Genomic DNA, 19,621 nt, shown 5'->3' with positions numbered 1-19,621 from the left:
GGACTCTATCACAACATATTGGATACACAGATCTCCATCGCACCAAATACTCAAAAAGTCTAACATATCGCTAAACACTCTCCAACACACCAACATATCCTGGTGAATGGAGCTTAGCTCGACATTCCCTTATCCTTCCAATCTGTCTCGGAGCCTCAATGTCCAAATTACAAACACAAGGTTGAGTACTCAAAATCCTATGGCATGCTAAATATATTCAATGATTTCAAAAGATCACAAGGCCAAAATATTCTCAAATACACATATTTAATTACTCTTTTAATGCACATAATCTCTATTCATAATCATCAATTCACATCACAAATTTGTACACAATGCATGCTTATCGGATTCACATTTATTTTCACTTTTAGTTCCAAAACTATGCTCATTGAGCCATCACATATCCGACCACATATGTGTGCATTAAAATCAGTTTATCACATACAAGTATTCATACACATTACCTATTATAACAACATCTCAATCCATAACTTGACATTCATTAAATGTAATTTCATAACATAAAAAAACACATTCCAAACTCACCAAAAATAGTCTTGAACACAACCAAACAACAAAGAAAACACAATTCAAGCCTCTCCTTTCTCACTACCAAAAACTAGCTAGTTTTGTCAAAATTGAAGTTTTGGCACCCTAACCTCATTTCTAAACCTCCATTTTGATTTAAAACATCTTAAATAACATTTAATTTCACATATAAACCATTAATTTCACCTAAATCTGTGATCCTAAAATTTCTGAAAAATTAGAGCTTCCAAGAATATGAAAAATGGGAAAACTCTTGATTCTTAAAAATTTGGTTATGAACAATCAAATTGAAGTGAAACACAAGTTTACTCAATATTCTGAGAGCTACTATTTTTTAATCCAAACATACTTTAAAAACATCAAATCCAAATATACCCTTTTAAAACTTGATTTGAATTAACAACACTAGTTATTTAACCATAAAAAGTCATAATATTACATTGATTTGATGAAAACGATGATCTACAAATCTAATAGGGGATTTCAACTCAAAAAGAACAATGGTGAATTTGGGGAAGAAAACATGTTTTTCACTTGAAATTTGTTTTTTTTTTGGTATTTAGGGAGTTAACAAATCTGAAGGAATGAATAGATTTTGTTAAAACTCCCTAATTTTAGGTTTTGGAAAACTTTGAATGTTTTGGGGTTTGAAAGAAGAAGAAGACGTGAATGGCTCTATGTAGGAGACCATTTTCAAGAATTGGTCAGTTTTCCCTTTTGGTCGCTCCTAATTTTTTCGTTTTCCACTTAGGTCCTAAATCAATTAAAATCCATTTTTTTTCAAATTAGACATCAAAATTAAATTTCATTTTAATCTAGTTAATAAAATAAAAACTTGAATATGCCACTTTAATTTTTTTAATTACTCACTTACGAACCTAATTTTCGATACCTAACTCAACCCTCGGTTTAATGACCCGATTCTACTAACCCAAAACTACTAGGTCGTGGTTTGGGATGTGACAAAGAATGATAATGCAATAGTCTTAGTGGCATTCTTACCTAATCTCTATGACATGCTTCTAATATATGCATGACTAGCTATGATAAGTATGTAATATTCACATTCATTTATTATAAGAATCAATCAATCATAAAAGAAACAATTTTGGTTCACCATAGTTTTTCTTCTGGGGGAAAAACCGGATAAGTGAATGTGAACAGTGCACTAGGGAGAGTCTTAGGAAAGGGAGGTGAGTCAAATTTGACCGCTTAAAAACCAAGTCTTTCCTAGCCAGAGTCAATCCTAGACATGCACCTTCTCATTACCACACTTCTCAAAGTAATCGAATAATTTAAAGAAATGAATAGAACAATACAACACATGTATTTTCTCATTATCCCACTTCTTATTTTTTTAATTAGTAAACTGTTGATCATCTCATATATATATCACAATTATAACATGGCATAATATAAACATTATAAAAATTATAAAACATATATATAAGGAAATAGGTAATCAAAATAAAATTGTCAGCTAATGTTTCCATAGTTCTATTTCTTGAAAGTAAATGAAAAAAAATTACATAGTTTTTCACCACAACTTATTACTTGTGCCTTCAACCACCATCGCTCCATTTCTCCTCTTCATGGACTCCTTTTGGAAAAATTACATTTAAGTTCTATGTCAGCTTCTGGCTCAAAAGAATTCTAAGAAAAAAAAAAGTCCTATGTGGAGATGATAGTCCACGGTCTATTTCCTAAGAACGCCAACCTAGACAAAAAAAAATTATATAACAAATTTATAATATTGCATCGATTCCCATATATAACTCAAAACATGCATAAGATCTAAAGAATGACACTTTCTATGTAATCAAATCAGTCAAGAAGAAGAGAAATTTATTTTGATTATCTGCTTATACTTATAGATAGAGGACAACTAGGATCTGATATCAATTGTTGGAAAACTGGGTTTGGAAAATGCAATAGAAAAAAAAATTAGGGAATAACCAGAGTTTTAAATTTGTTTTCCAAAAACAGAACTTGGTTCTGAAATCTAAAGTAATAAACACTTAATCAAAATTGTACCTTTTCGATTGGGCTAGGATGAACGCTTCGACCGAATAGTCTTCTCCACTATCCTCAAGCTTTAGTTTGTCGAGTGTGGGCTCACTTTGAATTAGAAAAATTTTCACAAAAATTACTAGTGGGGTAATTTCGCAATTTCTCTAAACTTTTTCAAGTTGTAAATAAGAAAAATATCCCTAGAAATTTTCTGAAATAATTTCTTTAGAGAATTCTCTCTCTACAACTTTCTCTTAAATTCAAGTGTATGTAAATAATGAATTAAATTTAATATTAAGATAATTACTTTAATATTAAATTAATTAAATAATATTAAGATAAGTATTAAATTAAATTTAATATTAAATATTTTAAAATAATATTATTTTTGGAATAGCTAATTTGAAATCAAATTCTCTGGTAGAGTCCCAGTAGGAGTGTAATTCTTCCATTGCTCAACCATTAAAGAATTGCCACCGCCGACCATTTTTCAACTATTGGAATGCTGCTGTCGCAGCCACTGGCACCTCGAGCTGGTTCGATTTCTACCAGTTTGGTTCGGGCTAGTAACAGCCTGATCGGTCTGGTCTAGCCAGTGGTTGGACCATTGGCCCTGATTCACATACTGGCCCGATTCAACCAACTTTTGATTCTTGGTCTCAGTTTTTGTCTCCCAAACCCAATTTACAATCTCAGGTCCAATTTTCAAGTTCAATTACCCATTGGGCCAATTGCCTGACTTGAAAGTTAATTTCCAAAAATATCATATTAATTTAATTAATTTGATTAATTTAATTTTACTTGATCAAAATTAATTTTCCCAAAAATATCTTAGATTTTCAAAATTAGATTTTTAAGAAAATTCTTTAATCAAATTATCTAGTTGAACAATTCTGACGAATGCCCAATTTAATTCCGCATTGAATAAAATCGACTTAATTAATTTTTTTCCAAAGTCATAGAATTTTCTTCTAATTCAGAAAAACCAGATTGAGCTTTTGCTAAGCTAGCGGAGGTACCAATTGAACATTGATAAACCGTAAATTATACATATTTTTATCCCATGCTTAGCACATTATGCATGGTTTCTCCTTAGAATTGGTGAATTCGATGCTCCTAATCCTTTAATTTCATGTTTTATACTTAGGTGAGCATAGGAGAATAAAAAGAGCGAGAAACGGGCCGAAAACGAAGAAAATGGACCCACATGGGAAATCAACACGGCCTGGACTTTCTCACATGGGCGTGTAACAGCCCTAAATTGACCCTAGTCGGAAAGTGGGTTTGGGACCACTAAACCGAGTCATAAAAATAATTAACTGTCATAGTTGATGCTCATTATATGTACATATGCATGTGTGAAAATTTCATGTTTGAATTTTGTTAATTATAAGTGAATTTTGTCAAATAGGACTTATGTGAGAAAATTTAGAAATGTGCTAGGCAAATGTAGGGTGGCCTATAAGTGCATGTTGTGAAAAAAAGGTGGGTTTGCATGTCAATTTACCCAAATTTAAGCATGATGGCCGGCCATGCTATGGGTGGAAACATGTTGCAAACATGTTTAGTTAGTGGGTATGTAGAAAAAAATAAAATAAGAAACATGGGTAATAAAGAAAAAAGAAAAGAAAAGAGAATGGTGTGGGTGTACCCCCATTGCCGTGAGTTGAGGGAGGAAGAAAGAAAAAATGTTCATCATTTTCTTTCACTTCTTGTGGCATGAAAATGAGAGAGTTTGAATGCTTAATAAGGAGGGAAGAAGGAGTGCTCATGTTTTCTTTCTTTTGCAATTGTCGTAACTAGAGGAAGAAGAGGAAGCAAGATTCGCCAAGGTGGTCCTTTAGATCAAGGTATGTTCAATGATATTTTTTTGAAGTTTACACAACCTTTGGGTGATGGGTCTAAATACTATCTATCCCAAGGTTGGATTTGGGGTTGTTGGAGAGTTGGAAGTTGACAAGAAGCTTAAAAATTTTAGTTGATACCTTGATGCTATTAACATGTTAGTTGTATGGATGAACTAAGTTGCTTGTTATGTTAGCATGAAAGTGAAGATGTTAAGTCCTTTTGTTGGAGGTGCCAAGTTGGGACTAAGAAGGGAGGAGTATTCGCTAACATAGTTGAAAGGGATGTTGCCGATTTTAGAATTTGATTATGGGAGTGGCTATAATGGGCATAGAGATGTTGAACTTAAGAAATGTAGCAACATGCAAATTTATATGATATCACAAATGGAGGTGAAGCTATGCTAGATTGGGAAAAAGGTTGATCAAGTGTGCATGAGAAAATTTAGGTGTTTAGATGATGTTATAGATAACACTATACATGTATATATATATTCGCCATCAAAGTGAGTATGTAGGTGATGTTGAGTCAAATTTTGGTGCACAATCGGGTATGTATATATATATATAAGTATGCCCATTCATGATGTTACCTTTAATCATGTATATAATCGACTAAATGGGTAATTAGTAAGAGGGTTATGAATATGCAAATATACATATGCATGTGTAATTGAATTATAAATGTACAGCAAGATGATTAAACTAGCTTATTTATCTATTAAGCCGAGAAGTTAAAGAAGGAGAAACAAGCAAGGGCAAAGCCAAGGACATCGAGTAGCCGGGTCGAAACTGTTATACTCAACGCAAGGTAAGTCCTTAAGCACTTGTTGTGAGAACTCCTTGATAGATATTTTCGGAGTGATTCTCCTACTTGTTAATATGACCATATGTACAATTTGAATTTAGCAAATTTCTTTACCATGATGAATTGACATAGGGCACAATGTGTGCAAAAAAAAAATTAAGTGGCACTATGTGTGCCGATTGGGAGGTTGAAGCATGAGGGAATCTCAAATGCACTATGTGTGCGATTTACTATGGCACTATGTGTGCGATTTACTATAGCACTACGTGTGCGATTTACTATGGCACTATGTGTGCGAACATAATAAGCACTATGTGTGCAACGTTTGGTTGTTAGTATAAATTGTGATGAATGAGGTAAGTGATTGAGCTATTAACTAAATATCGAATTTGAGGTTGTGCGGTGTATGCATAGATTTATCTAGTGCATCGTTGTTCCAAACTTGAGGAAATGGGTCTACATTGATTGGGCTGACTTGGCATTGAATTAATTGAAGGACTTGGCATGAGATCGAACCAAGAATTTAAGAAACTGTAGCATAGTTGTTATGATTTGAAAGAAACAAAAATGATTATTAATGTTGGATGGTAGAGTAGTGCTTATGACTTCTTGAGTTATGTACTCATTTGGTGTGCTTGTTTGTTGCTTACCTAGGTTCTTGATCCATTTTGGTGTGCTCGAGACCGTCGTCAAAGTCATCACACCGCTAGCAACTTTTGGTACTTTCTTCTTAGTGGGTCTAGGAGAGCATTTTGGCATGTATAGGCTAATATGTTTTGTTGAAAATTTGGTATGTAAACTTTTAGCCATGCGAAAATGGCTTGTATGCACCTCGGCATGGTATCATGATCATTTTGTATGTTGTTCATTAAGAGATATGGTAATGTTTGGAATCGATTAGCCCTTGGAATGGTTAATCGTGATTATCTTTTGTGCCATGTATGTTAAAAGGGCTAGTTGAATCAAGGAAATTATGAAGTAGGTAAAATCTACCTTAATGACAGAGGTTGACAGCTGCAGTGAGGTGGATGTGAAAAATCACTAAAAATAGTAGGAATGGAATTAAATAGTGAATAGATTATGTAAATGAACCTTAATGAATCTACTTTCATATGGAAGAAACGAAAAGGTCATGTGAGTTGTATGTTACGAGATAATTAGGTTTTCGTGAAACAGGGCCAGAACGGTTTCTGGATTCCCTGTTCTGACTTTGGAAATTCATTGTGAATTAACCAGAGATAATTAGGAGTCATGCTATATATGTATAGATTCCTCTTTGGGTCTAGTTTTTATAGAAACAAACGGCATCAGTATGGAATCCCTGTACAGGGAGATATCCAGGTCGTAATGCTGAAGGTCAGTGTAGTCGCACCCTGTAATAGTGGAGACTTTAACTAATAAACTGTACTAATTGGCCCGACCAAAAATTCTAGAAAAAAATTTGTAGATGCATATATGAGTCTAGTTTCAGGGAAAAATTACGAAACTGATTTTCGAGTTGTAGAACTCAAGTTATGATTTTTAAAATGTCAGTGGTGCAGTTAGCCGACTGCCTGGAAAAATTTTAAAATGGACTGTAAAAGTGAATGGTTTAAGCCGTTAGCCCCTCGTGTCCGATTCCGGCAGTGGACTCGGGTACGGGGTGTTACAGGGCGTGTCACACAGCCGTGTCCCTTTGGCAGGATTGAAGCACAACTTACACGGGTATACTACACGCCCATGCCTGTTCAACAGCCTTGACCACGGGCTGGAGTAATCGCACACGGGCTTGTCACACGGGCGTGTCCCTACCGAGCCCAAGTATAACTCTACTCAGAAAAGGTCAATTTTGGGGGCTCTTAGGCATTCTAGAGCCTATTTAAACACCTGATGAGGCACTTAGAAGAAAAAACGCAGAGTAGGAAGCAAATAATTACTCAAGGAAAGCTGATTGATCCATCTCAGAAGCCGGATTCATCATCAAGACTGAAGATCTCTCTTCAAGTTCCTTCAGGAGTTTTGAGTTTTCTCATGTTTTGTTATCTTTATGCTTTTGAGATGTTTTCTTTCATAAGTATGAACTAAACCCCCTAAATATCTAAGGGGAATGAAACCTAAGACGGATCTTGTTATTATTATCTGAATTGTATGATAAATATTTGACTTGTTCTTAATTATGTGTTCTTAATTCTTATTTTGATATTCCATGATATTGATTCAAGTTAAGCTCTTATTCAGAGGAGGAATAGACCCTGTCTAAGATTAAATTTGTCATAATTAAGCGGAGTTGATTGCACGCCTAGAGATAGGGTGATAAGATTTTGTCGGATTAGGGTGAAACCTAATAAGGGAATCCATAGATCGAGTTAATGCAATTATAGGGTGTTAATTAGAAAGAGATTTCAATTATTCAACCTAGGGTTAGACGTTATTAGTCTCGAGAGAGATAATAATATAACTTAGGGATTTCTACGGATCAAGTCAAATGAATAAATCGTCTGATTCAGAGTCAAATAACAAGTGAAGTCTAGGTGGATTTGTAACAGCCTGAAATAGGGCCTAGTCGGAACAGTAGTTACGAGACCACAAATTCGAAGTAGAAATATTTATTTTATAACTATTTTAGAGTCCATGATATGTTTGAGTGATTATGTGTAAATTTTATTAAGTAAATTTTATTGATAAAGTGCCCAATTTTATTATTGGGGTTAAATAGCATTAATTGCAAAATACGAGGTCTTTAAATGTCAAATAGACCATCATATTTTGGTATGGACAAAACTAGACATGGAAGGGTAAAAATTGAATGGTTAGTAAAAAGGGCATTTTGGTCATTTGGGTGTTTTAAGGCATAAAAGACAAAATAAAACCCAAAAAAATCTGCTCATCTTCTTCATATGGCTGCCGAAATTTACATGACTCCATGTCTAGGGTTTCAAGCTTTTCAAAGCTCAATTGTATGTGCATTTGAGCCCCGTTTTTAATGTTCTTCGTATTTTTGAGATCTTAAAAGCCTAACCTTTCTATTTCTACCATCTATTTGCATGAAAAATGAAGTTAAAAAAATGACCCATGCTAGATAATTGTGCATTTTGATGTTTAATGGTAGAATAAGGATGCTTGAGGTTAGGAGAAAGTGATTTTCGTTGAAAATGGTTAAAACGAGTTAATTAGTAAAGGTTATTAATGTTTATAAAAGCATGAAATAGTGAGAATTTGAGGTTGCCATAGAAGAGAAAAATGTTCAACATGTCTTAAATCTTATAGCAATCTAATAAATTTCAATTTCCGAGCCTTGGGGTAAATTCATAATTATACAAAAGTTTAGGGGCAAAAATGTAAATTTTGCCAAAATATGTTTTAGGTCCGAAATGATTAATACATTAATTAAATTAGTGAATTTCATCATGATAGATCAAGGAAATCGAGATTCAGGCTTAATTTGGGAAAATACAAGGTTATGGACTAATGGTAAAATTGTCGTTTTCGTATTCGAGGTAAGTCCGTGTGATTAAATAAGCATATTATTAATGTTATTATTGTTAGACTTGAAAATATTCTTGCTATTATTGTATTGAATTATGTGTTAGCGCTAGGGTGTATGAGAAAATGTGGTTGATGAATTCGTGTGAGGCTTTGAGGCCACATTAAATTGAGATGTGAAATGTATATTCCGTTACTTGGTGGCCTAATGAACATGAAAGGAGAAATGGATTGGCATAAATGCCCATTAAAAAATGATCATGAAAGAGTGAAATGTAATAATAAAACAGTTTCAGACAGCAGCAATAGTCCGACTTTGAAAATACACCAAAAATTGTAGAAATTGAGTTAGAGGCTGAGTAAAATATAAAATTAAAGCCTAATGAGTCTAGTTTCACATAGAAGAAATTTTGTAAGTAAAATAGTTTCATACTATGAAATATTTTAGTTGTTGTGAGACAGAGTCAGAATGACTTTGAAATCCCCTGTTCTGATTTGAGAAAATAATTGAAAATTGTAAAAAAATAGTTATGAGTTATAATTTATATGTTTAGAACTATTAATGAGTCTATTTTCAATATAAATAGATGATAACATCATCCAAGTCCCGTATTATGAGATAATACATTTTTAGTGAAGAGGGGTTAGAACTGTCAGACAGCGAAAAAGGGTAAATTTAAGAAATAAATTGTACTAATTAGATAAACCAAAAATAAATGAAATATTTATGGTAAGAAGATATATGAGTCTAGTTTTAGGGAAAATTAGTAGAACTTAATTTAGAGTTCCGTATCTCCAGATATAAATAATTTAGTGATTGTGACTCGAGAAGATAGCTTGACTGGAATATGAGTAAAAATGCAAATAGAGTTGTATTACCATGAGAAGCAAGTTGATAAGTCGCTTATTATTTTTATACGGTCTTACTAAGCTATAAAGCTTACTCCCTTCCTTTCCTTTCCTTTAGTGTTTTCAGCTAGCTCAGGGTTGGAGATCGTCGGAGGCAGTAGCACACTATCAAGTCGCTACCTTTGAAAAAAAAATAAGTATATATTAGAAATTTTCAAGTGAGTGGCATGTATAGGGAGTTAGTTAATTGACATGCATTATTTTGCTCTGGCCAAATGTGTTGGCTTATATTGAGTTATATGCATATGGCCATGAGATATGACTCATATTGATTATGGCTTGTAAGCCTAGCTATTCATGTCATGTCTAATATTTATAATATGATTATGTTTGTTTGCCATGCATGGTTAGTAATATGACATGTGCGTTGGATGTATGCTCTATGACCAACTGAGGTGGTCATAGCCATATAGGAATTGTATGTTATAAACACAACGTGATAATGATTGAACATGAGTGCTTGATGAATAAGTTGGTAACCATAGTATAATGATAAAAGAGGACATGTCAAAGATATGTCTTAATAATGAGTGTTTAATCACTAAAATAATGCCATGATTTGTGATTTTGATGTGCATAAGGTTGTAAAAGATTATGGGTAACATGAAGGCTTGGAAAATAGCCTAAGTGTTAGCCACACGAGCTGAGACACAGACGTGTGTCTCAACTGTGTGAGAGACACAGCCTGAAGATACGGGCGTGTGGCCTAGCCGTGTGGTTCGATGTGCATGCTGACATCATTAACAGAGAGTTACACAGCTTGAGGACACGGACATGCCAAAGGCATACGGGCGTGTCCCTAGGTCCACACGGGTGTGTGACCCTGTTTCAAGGGAAAATTTTCTATGTTTTCCTGAAACTTCTTAAAGTTCTCGGTTTAGTCCTGAATCAATTCCGATGAATGTTTTGGGCTTCATAGACCCAAATAAGGGACAACATGCATGTGTTTGAAAGGTTTTGAATTAAAAGAGATTTTATGGCCCGATTTTTGCATGAATGTGTATGTTTAAGTCATGTAATGCTTCATACCCTATTCCGGCGTCAGACATGGGTAAGGGGTGTTAAGGATTTTTCCTTAGGTATTGTCTTAATCAATCAAATTTTCCCAAAAGTATTTTCCCGAATTTTCTTTTTGTGCATTCTTAGTTAGTAATTAGTTTAGATAACCAAACCTCTTAATTTTTAGGCTAGATAATAAAAAGGAAGTAAATACTAGTACTCGTAGTTCCTTTAGGTTCGACAATCCGGTCTTGCTGAGTTATACTACTGTTTGATAGGTACACTTGCCTTAATCGTGATAACAAGTTAGTCTCAAGAACGATTATTTCATAAATCTTTAAAACCTGTCACGAATATCACGTATCAAGTTTTTGGCGTCGTTGCCGGGGAACTAGGATATTAGGAACACTCTATTTTTATTACTTTAGCCATTTTGCTTTTATTGCAACTTAAATTTTTATTTTTTTCTAATTTTTTTATTTATTTCCTTCTAATAGGTTTTTCTAGTTTTTGACTAGAAGAAACCTGTCAGGACCACAACTTTTTGACGGTGAGATCGATTGCACAGTTCACAGAAACCGAAGAGAAATAAGGCAAAGCTTACGATACACAGAAGAACAAGAGGACGATACTTCAACCACAACTGAGGAGATGGCTGAAAACCAAGAAAATCTGCTACCTCCTGCGATTGCTGTTAATCAGAATCCTGCTTCGCGCACTATGTATGATTATGCTAAACCTTCTTTAACAGGAACTGAATCAAGCATAGTTAGACCTGCTGTTGTTGTAAATACTTTTGAACTGAAACCTAACACAATTCAAATGATACAACAATTTGTTCAGTTTGATGGTTTTCAGGACGAAGATCCCAACGCTCACTTGGTAAACTTTTTGGAACTATGTGATACATTTAAAATTAATGGCATTTCTGATGACGCCATTCGCCTTCAGTTATTCCCTTTTTCATTGAGAAACAAAGCTAAATAGTGGTTGAATTCTTTACCACAGGGGTCAATCACTGCTTGGGAACAAATGACCGAAAAGTTTTTATTAAAATATTTTTCGCCGGCTAAAACGGCTAAATTACGTAATGATATCTCTTCTTTTGTGCAGATGGATTTAGAAACACTCTACGATGCATGGGATAGGTACAAGGACCTTTTGCGAAGATGCCCTCACCATGGGTTACCACTCTGGCTACAGGTCCAAATGTTTCACAATGGCTAGAACCCTTCGACTCGGTAAATGGTTGACGCAGCTGCTGGCGGAACCATCAATAATAAGACATCTGAATATGCCTATGAATTTATAGAGGAGATGTCACTAAATAACTATCAGTGGCAAGTCATGAGGACAAAGCCAACGAAAATAGCCGGCGTTTATAACTTCGATTCGGTCACCATGCTCTCTAATCAGGTAGAACTCTTGAATAAGAAAATTGATGGTTTTCTTAGTTCTTCACATGTTCACCCAGTAATGCAGTGCGAAGCAAGTGGAGGTGGATCAAGCAATTCAGAATACCCACCTTATGGCCACAACATGAAAAACGAGCAGTTAAATTACATGGGTAATAATCCTTGATCTCAAAATAATCCTTATAGTAATACTTACAATGCAGGTTGGAGGAACCACCCAAATTTCTCATGGGGTGGCTAAGGGGATCAAAGACCACCACCTCCAGGCTCCCAACAACCACCCTACCAATAAGATAAAAAGTCAAACCTTGAAGAGATGCTAACAAAATTCATCTCAGTGTCAGAAACTCGTTTTTAGAATACCGAGACAGCACTTAAAAATCAACAAATGTCGATCCAAGGGCTCGAAACTCAGATAGGTCAACTCGCTAAATTGATATCTGAAAGACCACCAGGAAGTCTACCTAGTAAAATTGAACCCAACCCAAAAGAGCACGTGAAAGCAGTTACACTAATGAGTGGGAAAGTGTTAGCTGAATCTGAAAAGAAGCCACCACAAGAAGTTGATAGAAATGAGGTCAAACCCGAAAACAATGACAACTTAATGCCAAAAGAATTTAAACCACCAATCTCATACCCAGCAAAGTTGAAGAAAGACCGCATGGATGCACAATTCGGTAAATTTCTTGAACTTTTTAAATAACTGCATATTAACTTACCTTTTGTTGAAGTTATATCATAGATGCCTACATATGCAAAATTTTTAAAGGAGCTTCTAACAAACAAAAGGAAGTTTGAAGACTTATCTACAATAGAGCTAATGAAGAGTGCTCAGCCATACTCCAAAATAAACTGCCAACCAAACTGAAAGACCCATGAAGTCTTACTATTCCCTGTTTAATTGGTAGTTTGAATGTTGATAAAGCACTAGCTGATTTAGGCGCCAGCATTAATTTGATGCCATATAAAATGTTTAAACAACTTGGTCTTGGGGAACCTAAACCCACTAGGATGAGTATTCAATTAGCTAATAGAGTTGTTAAATATCCTAGGGGGATTATAGAGGACGTACTTGTAAAAGTAGATAAATTTATATTCCCTGTTGATTTCATTGTGCTTGACATGGATGAGATGTTGAGGTGCCTTTAATTTTAGGTCGGCCATTTTTAGTCACTGCTAGAGTTGTAATTGATGTGGGTGATGGTAAATTGGTACTTAGAGTAGGTGACGAAGAGATTATTTTTAAAATTTATGATGTCATGAGATTTTCTAGAGAACAGGATGAATCATGTTATTTTATCGACTCTATTGATCATGCTACTCAAGATTCTTTTTAGGAAATCGCACACAAAGACACGATGGAACTGTGTCTCGCCTAAGGAGAGGGGATGGATGATGATTCTGAAATAGGAACCAAACTAAAATCCAATGAAACCTCTCCAAAACTAGCAGAATATGAGGGAATTAAGGTAAAAGATGAACTTAAGCAAAAAACCTCTATTGACGGACCTCCCAAACTGGAACTTAAACAATTACCGAATCACTTGGAATACACATTCCTTGGAAATAATTCCACATTACCGGTAATTATTACATCCAACTTGCAACACAAGGAGAAAGAGGAATTACTCCAAGTTTTGAGAGAGCATAAAAGGGCCATAACTTAGAAAATTTCTGACATTAAAGGGATCAACCCTTCTTTTTGCACCCACAAAATTTTAATGGAAGATAAATATAAACCATGCGTTCAAGCCCAAAGATGACTGAACCCCAACATGAAGGAAGTTGTTAAAGCTGAGGTAATTAAACTCCTAGATGCTGGAATTATTTATCCTATTTCTGATAGTTCTTAGGTGAGTCCAATGCAGGTTGTTCCTAAGAAAGGAGGCATGACTGTTGTAGCCAATGAGAAGAATGAATTAATCCTAACAAGGACAATCACAGGTTGGAGAGTGTGCATTGATTATAGGAAGCTAAATGATGCCACAAGAAAAGACCACTTTCCCCTTCCATTCATTGACCAAATGTTGGAAAGATTGCCAGGACACATGTACTACTGCTTTTTAGACGGACTCTCTGGCTATTTCCAAATCCCAATAGCTCCTGAAGATCAAGAAAATATGAAATTTACATGTCCATACGGTACATTTGCTTATCGTAGAATGCCTTTTGGATTATGTAATGCTCCTGCTACTTTTCAGTGGTGCATGATGGCCATTTTTGACGAACTCGTAGAAGACATCATGGAGGTATTTATGGATGATTTTTCAGTTTTCGGTAACTCTTTCCATCTTTGCCTAAAAAATTTAAAACGAGTGTTAATAAGATGTGAGGAAACAAACCTTGTGCTTAATTGGGAAAAATGTCACTTTATGGTTCAAGAAGGTATTGTGTTAGGACATAAAATTTCTAGTAGAGGGATTGAGGTTGATAAATCTAAAATTGAAACCATTGAAAAACTACCCCCCAATTCGGTTAAGGCTATTAGGAGCTTCTTAGGACATGCTGGGTTTTATAGAAGATTTATTAAAGACTTTTTTAAAATAGCTAAGCCTTTAACTAAATTACTAGAAAAAGATATGCCTTTTAATTTTGATCAGGAGTGTTTAGAAGCATTTAATACTTTAAAGGATAAACTGACTAAAGCTCCAATTATAATTGCACCTGATTGGAATTCACCTTTTAAAGTAATGTGCAATGCGAGTGATTTTGCAGTAGGTGCAACTTTGGGACAGCGAAGAGATAAACATTTTCAACCTATCTATTATGCTAGCAGAACTTTGACAGCCGCACAAGAAAACTACACCACCACGGAGAAAGAACTGCTAGCCGTGGTTTTTGCATTCGATAAATTTAGGCCAGATTTAATATTGTCTAAAGTTGTCGTTTATACTGACCATTCCACTCTTCACCACCTTTTGACTAAAATTGATTTAAAACCTCGACTCATTTGATGGATCTTATTATTGCAGGAATTTGACTTGGAAATTAAGGATAAGAAAGGAGCTGAAAATCTTGCGGCTGACCATTTTTCCAGTCTTGAAAACTCAATAACCAAAGAACCAGATGACATTGAAATAAATGATTCCTTCCCTAAAGAATAATTTTTTGCTATATCCGATTCTGAGTTACCTTGGTTTGCAGATATTGCAAATTTTTTGACAGCTAACATTATCCCAAAAGGGTTGACGTATCAGCAAAAGAAGCGATTCTTCACTGATGTGAAAAACTACTTTTGGGAAGACACTTTTCTTTTCTATAAATGTGCAGATCAAATCATTAGAAGATGTGTTACAAGGACAGAAGCATTGAAAATCTTGGAACATTGCCACTCAGGACCGGCTGGAAGACATTACGGTGGAAATAAGACTGCACATAAAGTCCTGGAATCAAGTTTTTATTGCCCCACACTATTCAAACAGGTAAGTTACTTCTGGCGACAAATGTCAAAGGACAGGTAATACATCCAAACGCGATGAAATGCCTCAGACATATATGCTCTCATGTGAAATATTTGACGTTTGGGGTGTTGACTTCATGGGTCCATTCCCTAGTTCATTCGGGAATAAATACATCTTAGTAGCTGTTGATTATATGTCCAAATGGGTAGAAGCCCAAGCTTTACCTATTATTGATGCTAGAGTAGCAGTATGATTCCCTAAGAAACTTTTCTCTCGATTTGGTACACCTAGAGCAATTATCAGTGATAGGGGTACTCATTTTTGTAACGCCCAATTTGACAAGACCTTTAAGAAATACAGAGTTCATCATAGAACAGCTACCCCTTATCACCCTTAAACAAGTGGCCAAGTCGAAGTAACGAACTGAGAGCTTAAACGTATCCTAGAAAAGATAGTAGAATTAAACAGGAAGGATTGAGCGATGAAAGTAGATGATGCTTTATGGGCTTATAGAACTGCTTTTAAAACTCCCATAAGAACATCACCTTATAGACTTGTTTATGGGAAAAGTTGTCACCTACCATTTGAATTGGAACACAAGGCATTCTGGGCTATAAAATATCTAAACCTTGACCCCAAACTTGCAAGTGAAAACAGGTTGATGCAGTTGAATGAGTTAGATGAGTGGCGAGCCAATGCATATGAAAGTTCGCGCCTATATAAAGAAGCGACAAAGCGTCGCCACGACGCCCGTTTGAAGCAACAAAGGTAATTTGAAGTTGGAGATCTTGTCCTGGTATATAACTCGAGGCTCAAATTGTTTCCTGGAAAGCTTAAATCATGATGGTCAGGTCCTTTCGTAGTTTAAACTGCATTTCCATATGGTACAGTAGAGGTAAGTCATCCATCACAAGGCACTTTTAAGGTAAATGGACATCGTCTCAAAATGTATTACGGTGAGAATTTCAAAGATGATAAAGAGGAGCTACGGCTCCATGAAGTTACCTAAATACACTCACAATGTAGATTCGAGCTTAGACTATAAACAGGCGCTTCTCAGGAGGCACCCTGAGCACTAACGGTGCTAACTTCTTTAAATTTTAGTCTTTAACATTAAATTCACCAACTGAGTCACTGAACACAGGATTTTCAAAACCACACGGCCAGGAACACGGGCGTGCCATAGGTCGTGCACATACCACGGGATGAAACACGACCGTGCGCTACGACTGTGTAAAAACAGGGCAAAATTTTTTTTCCCAACACGGGATGCGATAAGTTGCCACGGCCGTACGACATGGCCGTGGGAGAAATTGCAAAAATACCACGGGCGTGTGACACGCCCGTGTTTTGAAACTGTGGGCAAACCTGTCAATTTAGTACATACGTTTGAACACGCCCGTGCCCATCCCCGTGGTCGACACTGTCACAATAACACGGGTGTGTGCCTGCATACACAGGCGTAAGAGAAGCGATCAAAGATTGACACGATCGTGTACACCAATGCGCCTAATTTCGAAAACAACAAAATGCACGGGCTGAAACGAAGGCACACGGGCGTGCCCCACGACCGTGTGCCCCTATGACAGCCCAAAATTGACCCTAGTCGGAATGTGGTTTCGGGACCGCAAAATCGAGGCATAAAAATAATTTAATGCTCATTTTGATGCTTATGATATGTGTTAATTCGTGTGTGACATTTTTGATGTTTGATTTAGAGTTATAAATGTGAATTTCACTAGAAAGGACCTAGTAGAAAACTTTGAAAGTATGATGGGGAAATGTGTGATGACTAATTAAAGCATGCATGCAAAACAATGGCCTTGCATGTCAAATATCCCTCTTTTATAGGAGGTGGCGGCCATGACAAGGAGTATGGGCTAAACATGTCATGAAACATGTTTTGTTGGTGCATTAGGGAGAAACAATAAACAAATAAGTATGGGTAATAAAGAAAGAAAAAAAAATGTGTGTGAGTGAATCCCCCATTGCCGTGCATTGAAGAAAAGAAAAGAAAAAATTTTGCTCATCCATTTCATTCTCTCTTGACCGAAAATACCAAAGAGGAAGGAAGGAATTTTTGCTTCATGTTTGGTTTGGAAGGGATTAGGAAAAGATTTGGCTATACTTGCATCAAGATTAAGGTATGTTTGAGGTTGTGCCATGAGATTCATGCATGTTTTAGTTGCTAGCTTGATGTTCTTATTAGCCCATGGTTCAAATCTTTGTTATATCATGGGGATGGTATTTGGCCAAGGTGGATTTTGTGTTAATGCCATTGCATGTTAAATATGAAGCTTGCTAATGGTATATGTGATGGTGGATTGATGGCTCTTGGACTTTCTTTTTAGTATTTTGAGTAAGACATTAAGTTCTTTGCTTAATCATGACCAAAATTATGGTGTTGTGATGTATTCGGTCATGGTATATCCATAAGTATGATTCATGCATGTTGCATGGTAGGTAAGATTTGAGCTTTGGATATGTGTTTATATTTGGATATAAACAACTTGAGATTCGGCCCTTGCACCTACATAAATATATGTTTGCACATGATGTATTGGTATGACATATATACTATTTTAAGGTGCATACTTGCTTGTGATGTTGTTTCGGTTATGAAGTAAACGAGAGATGTGTATTGAGCTACAATATGTAATGCGTTAGTTAGTAAAATGTATGCTTTTTTTTTTGTGTAGTATTAAGTGTAAAATTGGCCTCAACATAGACATGCATATTCGGCCAAATGAAGTAGATTGGTGTGCATGTATTCGGTTAGAGGCAACCATATTGAAGCCTTATCTTGGCTTAGATTATTGACTAAATGGGTAATAAGTGAGGATGGTTGCGAATATACAAACATACATATGCATGTGTAATTGAATTATGAATGTTTAGCAAGATGGTTAAACTAGTTGATTTATTGATTAAGCTCAAGGAGTTAAAGAAGGAGAATCAAGCAAGGGAAAGACGAAGGTCATCGAGTAGCCGACTTGGACTATTTTACCCAACACAAGGTAAGTCACTAAGCATATATTTTGTATTGATTTGAATAGACATAATGTCTATATAATTATGCCGAAAGGAATGATGAATTTATATACATGTATGTATGTGATGATGGAAGTATTGAATGAAAGGAAAAGAGGTGAGATGTATTGAGTTGTTGATTTGGCACTAAGTGTGCGGGTATAAACATTTGTGATCATGAGAATGGCACTAAGTGTGCGGGTTTAAAACTTGTACAGCACTAAGTGTGCGAGTTTGATCATATAGCACTAAGTGTGCGAGTTGATTATATAGCACTAAGTGTGCGGACTCACTATATGCTTTTGAATCACTATTGACACTGAGTGTGCGACACTATTGAGTTGATCACGGACAGCGGATCGGGTAAGTACCTTGAGTTCATGGCTAATAGGCGCTATGTTTATATTTGGGGTTGAGCTTGGTAAGTTTGAACCTATGTGACAATGTAAATTAAAGTCACGTACATAAGAATTATCGTGGAATGAGTGAAAGGTCATGTAGATGTATGATTGTGACGAAAACAAAATGGTGTATAGAAATGCTTCAAATATCCTATTGATTAGTATATGGAATGTGAATGTGTAACTTGGTATGTGGTTGAATCGAGTGGTCTAAGGAACTATGGTATAGTTCGGTTTGAATGGAGTAATTAGCCTCGTTCCATTTTGTTTCCTTTTGCGATAATGTTATTAATGGTTGGTAGTGCATTGCTTATGACTTCTCGAGTTATATACTCATTCGGTGTTTGCTTGTCACCTATTTTAGGTTTCTTGGACTCGACTTTTTGCGTATTCGGGACCGTCATCGAAGTCATCACACCGACTAGCGACTTTTTGGTATCTTCTTCTTAGATGGTCTAAGAGAACATTTCGGCATGTATAGGCTATTATGTTTTGTTTGAACTTGGTATGTAAAATTTTGAATAGCCATGCGAAAATGGCTTATAAATGTTTTGAGTATAATGTTATAATCATTTGGTATGTATATGCTCATTAAGAGGCACGGAAATGTTTGGCAATGACCAGCCATTAGAATGGGTCATCATGATTATATTTTGGACTATATATGAAAAAGGGGTGGTTGAATCATAGAAACTATGTGTTAGAGAAAGTCTACCCTAGAAATAGATGCTGGCAGCAACAGTGATGTGGATGTGAAAAATCACTAAAAATAGTAGGAATGGAATTAAAT

At 35.6% G+C, this 19,621-nt stretch overlaps 1 non-coding gene across 1 annotated transcript; it reads right to left on the bottom strand.

The window, feature by feature from the left end:
- Positions 1-11,664: 11,664 nt before the first annotated feature.
- Positions 11,665-11,771, bottom strand: LOC128283331 (small nucleolar RNA R71). The gene has a single exon (XR_008273673.1). It is a non-coding gene; the product is annotated as a small nucleolar RNA R71 (small nucleolar RNA).
- Between the last annotated feature and the right edge of the window lie 7,850 nt (positions 11,772-19,621).

This window comes from Gossypium arboreum, chromosome 10, assembly GCF_025698485.1.
Source record: "Gossypium arboreum isolate Shixiya-1 chromosome 10, ASM2569848v2, whole genome shotgun sequence".
NCBI classification, from domain to species: Eukaryota; Viridiplantae; Streptophyta; class Magnoliopsida; order Malvales; family Malvaceae; genus Gossypium; species Gossypium arboreum.
The sequence above is the reverse complement of the archived record's forward strand: the minus strand, read 5'-3'. Positions and strand labels throughout refer to the sequence as shown.